This window comes from Pinus tabuliformis, chromosome 1_2 (assembly GCF_031772625.1).
Source record: "Pinus tabuliformis cultivar Carrire ecotype Pingquan chromosome 1_2, CPIR1, whole genome shotgun sequence".
NCBI classification, from domain to species: domain Eukaryota; kingdom Viridiplantae; phylum Streptophyta; class Pinopsida; order Pinales; family Pinaceae; genus Pinus; species Pinus tabuliformis.
In genome coordinates, this window is record NC_142298.1 from 648,338,626 (window position 1) to 648,345,283 (window position 6,658).

Below are 6,658 nucleotides of genomic sequence, written 5' to 3' on the forward strand. Positions count from 1 at the left end.
CAAGGACTTATCTGTTTGAATCTAAACTCTCCAATACATGGGTTCCCTTTAAACCTCTCGATCTCTTTTCAATGAGTGCATCCTCTTTTTTTTGCTCAGGTGCTTTGATTTTTGCTACTTTTGTACCCTTCTAGATATGGGTCATGATTCATGATTGATCCCCAACTCCTTTGTCTACCTGGATGCCATGTTGTGCCTGAGAATCCATTTATTATTTTCCATGGGCTCTTCTTCTTCATTAGTTGGCAATGTTGGCATTAATGTCAAATCGTCATGGTCACTAATCATGATAATGGTTTATGTTGATGTTAAGGATGCTTGATGTTGATGAGGTGGTTTTCTTAATGTTGATGAGGTGGTTTGTGACGAGTCCCATCAATAGGTATATTTTGAAGTTCATTGTGCTATCCTCTAGCCCTTAAAACTCTCATTTTCTCACATTAATTCACATTTTTAGCCATAATATGTTTAGTAGGAAGATTAAAGGGTGTTTTTCATATTGTATGGCCTAATGTGATTGATTTACATGAAACGAAACATTTTTGGAAGCATTTACTCTACAGGGGCTTGATGGAGACAACCAAGAGAGAATATAGGGGGCTTGTCCACCTCATTAACTCTCTAACTCAACTTGAGATCACATAATCCTCACTCATAGCTCGAATTCAATAGCAGTCGAGGGACTCCAAGTACATGTGAAGATCAAGGAGGACTAGATCCACAAATCTCGATATCTTGGAGGGAATCACTCCTCTTTTCAAGGGAGTTGCCATTAACTACCTTTTTGTATAAATAAACCAACCAAGAGTCTCATTAGGATTTGAATTTTTGTTGCATCTAGGAGTAGCTACTAAGAGCCTAGTGCTTGACATTGTTATTCTTATTTTTCATATGATGTATGTAACTATCATTTTCTATTAATGAGAAGTTTACCATTGGTTTGCATTTGAGTTAGTTTTGGAGGGATGAAACCCTTGGGTTTGGGCCAAACCCATAGGCTTTAGTCCCTCTCTTATATTTCTTTCTTGTTCTTGTTTCAAAGCATTACAATTCTTTCCTTGTTTTAGTAGATGTTATATCATAAAAACTTGTAATTGCAAGCTTGCCTATCACCTCTCTTGTGGGAAGAGTGATTGGAAAGATCCACAATAACAACTCAAAAATATTTGTTTATGATTTCTTGGAAAGTGTTAAGTATTGGATTGCAATCTTTCTGCATGTTTAATCTTTGCAACTTAGGAGTTAGTAGCATTGGTTTGGCAATTGGAGTTGTGTTGTAGGTTAGAGTAGACTTCAATAAAATTCAACTCATCTTTTCCAAGATTATTTACTTTGTTGCAATAATGATCATTTGATGCATGTATTTGGTTAGCTGCAGGAACTATGATGATTTGCAGGGGTGGGCACACCTTTCCACATCCACCTGGACCTTTCCATCTTCCCCTAGGCACCTCACCTTGCTTCCAAAATGTGTCTTTGAATTCACTCTATTAAGGTAAATGCAGAGCACTGTGTGATCCGAACTTAAACAGGAACGCAACAACTTATGGATATAATCATAAACACAGACATGCGGCAGAAAAACACTTCATTTCATTAATGGAAAATATTGAACTATGCTTACAAACAGAATGGAAATAAGATAGCTCGGGCGATGTTAGCTTATCTCTGAGGAGAGATGTGGCGGCTACATGCCTCTGAATTGTGTTACAATGAGGCTCAAAGGCCTATTTATTATTGAGAAACAATGGAAAACCCTAAACATCCAAAAACCTAACCCTAGGAGATGAAGTGCCAAAATTGTGAGCCTCGTTTGGGTAAATTGGTACATCAACTTCCCGGGGTCGTAACTTTGGCATACAATCTCCGCTTGGCTATCATAATACATCGTTTCGAAGATGTCGAAGAGAAGACCAAAAACAAATAAACAAGCTCGTTTGGGACATTTCCAGTCTCTCTGTTTTCCCTAAAAACGTCGTTTAGGGCCTCAAAACGGCTCTTGAAGTTCAGAACCTGAAAAACTGACAAAAATAGTAAATTGTGCTACAATTAAGGAAACCAAAAATTGAAAGAGACAGTGTTGGGGGTCCAAGTGGAATAGGCAAGTGACCACCAATATCCACCTGGATCATTCCCCCCCCCCAAGAAGCAATGGTCCCCATTACGTTGAGTGCCTCCATGAGATGGGGAAACTTCTGCTAAACTTGGTCCCTGGTGAGCCACTTTCCTTGCTAAAGGAGTTGGCCAACTTTGACAACCGGATATAGTTGGATCTTTTGTTGGCGAGTGCTCTTGATTTTTGTGTCCATGATTCGATCAATGGTGGCTTGTTCCATGTAGTCTAGGTTTAGCTTTGTTGGTGTGAGCTGTTCTGCAATGTCAAATGTGTCCAACAATGGTGGGAAGTATGGCCGAAGGTGATCTACATTGAACACTCGGTGTAGACCAAGGAATGGTGAGATGCTGAGCTTGAAGGCATTGTCACCGACGGCCTTGGTGATGGTGTATGGCCCATATCAGAGCGGATGAAGCTTGCGGTGAGACCCAGCAAGGCGCTCTTTCTGTAAATGAAGCCAAACTTTGTCACCCACCTAGAACTTGTGTGACACTCGATGTTGATCATGGTGCTGCTTATACTTAGCATTGGATCTGTCCAATATATCATGGACCTGTTAGCGGATGTGTTGAATGCACTTAATGAAGTTGTTAGCCCTTTCAGCTTCGGACTGCACATGAGCCGAATCTACTTGAGTGGTTGTAAATGGTATGGCCACATCAATGGGGCATAATGGCTGAAATCCTAGCCCTACCTGAAAGGGGCTGTGAACTATTGAGCTGTGGAGAGCTTTGTTGTAACTATGTTGGACATAGGGGAGACTTTCATCCCATGTGCGTGGATGCTTCGAGTTGTACATGCGTAGAATATGTACAATCATTCTGTTGACAACCTCTATTTGGCCATCAATTTGGGGATGGAAAGTCGTGGACTTAGTGAGTTTTGTATCCAGCATCGACCAGAGACTTGACCAAAATGCACTCAGGAATCTGTTGTCCCGATCTGAGATAATGGACTATGGGATCCCAAAGTGTACCCACACTCGATCAAAGAAGAGCTTAGTAGTGGCCTCTGCTGAGATACTCTTCTTGCAGGCTGCCATGATGGCCATCTTAGAGAATCTGTTAACGACCACGAAAACGCAATCGTTGCCATGCTTAGTAGAAAGAAGGCCTGACATATAATCCATGGAGACAGATTCCCAAGGCCAGCTAGGAGTAGGTAGAAAAGTATACAAGCTTTGCTTCTTGATGGTTGGTTTGGCAATGGCGCAGGCGGTGTAGGATCTAATGTACTTCCCAACATCCTGATGAAGTTTCGGCCAATAAAAATACTTCTGCAATACTACCACTGTTTTCTCTACTCCAAAATGTCCAACAACCCGACTGTAGTGCGCCTCCCAAATCATCTTGGCACGCTCACTTAAAGGAACACATATGTGTCCCAAGTGGCATAACAATGCATCCTGAAGGTGAAAATTTGGAAATTCTTCCCTTCAAGGAGTGTCTGGTATATGCTGCCGAATTTTGGATCGCTCTTGTAAACATGCGGCCACCCCAATGTCTCGTGCCCATAGGAGTCGAGCACAGTGATCAGCACCATGACCGGTGGTCTGCTGAGGCAATCAACGACATTATTGGTGTTTCCCTTCTTATACTTAATGTTCAAATGGAACTATTGCAGATAGGTGGACCATTTCTAATGGCAATCGTTCTGCAACTTCCCTTGTGTCTGTATGAACTGTAAGGCCTGTGGTTTATGTGGATGACCGTTTCCTTCCCCATAATGTAATGCTTCCATTGACAACAGACCTGCACAATGGAATAAATTTCTTTGTCATAAGTGGGGTACTTTTGGACTGTGTCTGAAAGTGTCTCACTGTGGTAAGCCACTTGATGCCCATGTTGAGTAAGAATTGCCCCAATAGCATAGTCGAAGGCATCTATCTCAATCTCAAATGATTGTTGCAAGTCTGGTAACGTGAGCACTGGTGTGGAACAAAGGTGATTCTTCAACTTGGAGAACGCTTGTTGTTGGGTTTCTGACCAAAAGAACTTTTCTTTCGCTCCGCCCTTGGTGACTTGACTTAAAGGCCAAGCAATATGAGAGAACCCCAACACGAACCTACGATAGAAATTAGCAAGACCCAAAAAGCTGCGGAGCTCTGTTAGAGTGGTTGGGGCTGACCAATCTTGAATGACTTGTATCTTAGATGGGTCCACATGTACGTCCTCCTCATCAATGAACCTGGGTCAGGCCAAAGGTGCATTTCTCCAAGTTAGCACACCACTTGTGTTGTTGAAGGGTTTGAAGGACCTACCGAATATGGTGGAGGTGTTCTTCCCAACTCTGGCTGAAGATCAATATTTCATCTAGATACACCACTACGAATGCATTAGTGAAGGGCCGCAAGATGTCGTCCATCAATCTCATGAAGGTTACAAGGGCGTTCATCAATTCGAACTACATGACCAACCATTCGAAAAGGCCCTTCTTGGATTTGAAGGCAGTCTTCCACACATCAGAGGGTTTGATAAGCACCGAGTGATAACCTGACTTCAAGTCAATCTTGCTGAAATATTTGTCCCCCTTGAGTTGGTCCAGAAGGTCATCAATCCACGGGATTGAGTACCTATTTCGGACAGTGATCTTGTTTAACTCTCGATAGTCAATATAGAGTCTCAAGGTCCCATCCTTCTTCTGTACCAATACAATCGGGCTTCCACAAGGTGATGTGCTTGGCCTGATGTGCCCTTTCTGCAATATTTGCTAAATCTACCTCTTGATCTCAGTGTTATCCAAAATAGAGCGTCGATAGATCGGTCCATTAGGTAGCGGTGCGCCCAGGGTCAGATCGATGGAGTGCTTGACCTGACAGTGCGGAGGTACCCCTATGTGTGAGGTGAAAATGTCCCTGTACTCCTCCACGACCTTGTCCATCTGTTGCTGTTGTGCAGAGGAGCCTTGCATGGAGGCCATGGCCACAACCTTCTTCTTGCCTTGGGGCGAATCATAAGGAAAACGAATTTCCTGGTCTGGGAAATGATTTTACTACATTGCTTTACAGTGACCAAAGAGATGGCGGTAGGCGGGGCTGCCTCCAGTATCTTGTACAACTTATTATCCAAATTAATAATCACAGAACGAGGTTTAGACTCATATACAACATGTTTCTTCCACAAGTATGGTTGTCCTAACAATACATCAGAAACTTCAAGAGGAGCAATGCCACACAATACCTCATCTGTGAAGGGCTTGATGCTATAGGGAAGGCGACACTACTGGCTAACGTGAAGATCTCGTCCTTGGTGAAGCCACCCAATGGTGTATGGCTGTGGATGTGTTGTAGTCTTTAGGCCCAACTGCTTCATGACTTCTGCTAAAATGAGGTTCTTTTGGCTCTCGTTGTCAACAATGAACTGCAACGGAGAACCCTTCACCCACCTCTGTGAGTGGGAGAGGCGTTCCCCCTCCTCTGGATCTTCAGGCTCAATTTTCTGGATCTTTGTGGTGGCACTGGGCTCCACATCATTGATCTGCTTCCCTTTGTCAGTCCCCTTATTGGGTTCGGATTCAGAGTCGGAACCTGCTTATGATTCAGAAGCCTTCAATTCAGCCACTAGTGACTGCTTGGCCTGACACTCACTTGTATTGTGAGTGGAGCTCTTATGGAACTCACACCATTTTCTCGTGTCCTTCTTCGTCTTTGTGGTGTTGTTCTTTGCTTGCGACTTCGGCTTGTCCTGGGTAGCCCTGCCTTGGCTTGGTCCCTTGTTCTGTGGTTTGGGGGCACCTTTTCCTTGCTTTGGATTCGTAGCTCCAAAGTCCCACTTCTTCTATTTAAACTTCTACTCAATATTTACAGCGTACCGATACGCTGTGCCGAGTGAGGAAATGTCCAGGAACTCCATCTCGTCCTGGATGTACTTGTGTAGACAGCCGCGGTACTTGAGCACCAAATGCTGCTTAGTATCCTTGATACCCAGCTTCGTACGAAGGGTATGGAAAGTATTTGTGAACTTCGGCACATCTTGGTCCCTTCCCTGTCGTAGCGTGGTCCACTTTATGTATTTATCTTCATAGCTCCCGACAGGGTAATATTGTTCCTTGATGGCATCTCGGAAAGAATTCCAAGTGGGTGCAACTGAAAATGGTGAGGGTTCACTCTCATCCTTTTGTTCACAGTAAGTTTCCCACCAGTCCTTGACGTGTGGGGTAGCTTTGAGAAGTGAAAACGTAATCTTTTCCCGATTGGAAAAGTCATGAACTAAAAAATATCCTTCCAATAGATTTAACCATTTATCTACGACGTCTGCATCTATCAGGCCTTCGAATATGGGAATATTGAAGTTAACTTGTACCTTAAAAGGAGTGGCGCCTCTAGAGTGGTTGTTGGATGAAGATGCATCGCCTGTGGGTAGCCATCGAAGGATCTGGGCAAAGTTATCCATCATCATGTCCCTTTGTCACTCGAGAGCTTCTTCGAGCAACATTTTGAAAGGATCTCCTGCCCCCTTGTCTTTCTTTTCTTCCACCATGGGAGGTCGTCGAGTTTTGCGAGGTTGATCCTGCAATGGTTCAACTAGATCGAGCCCTAATTCC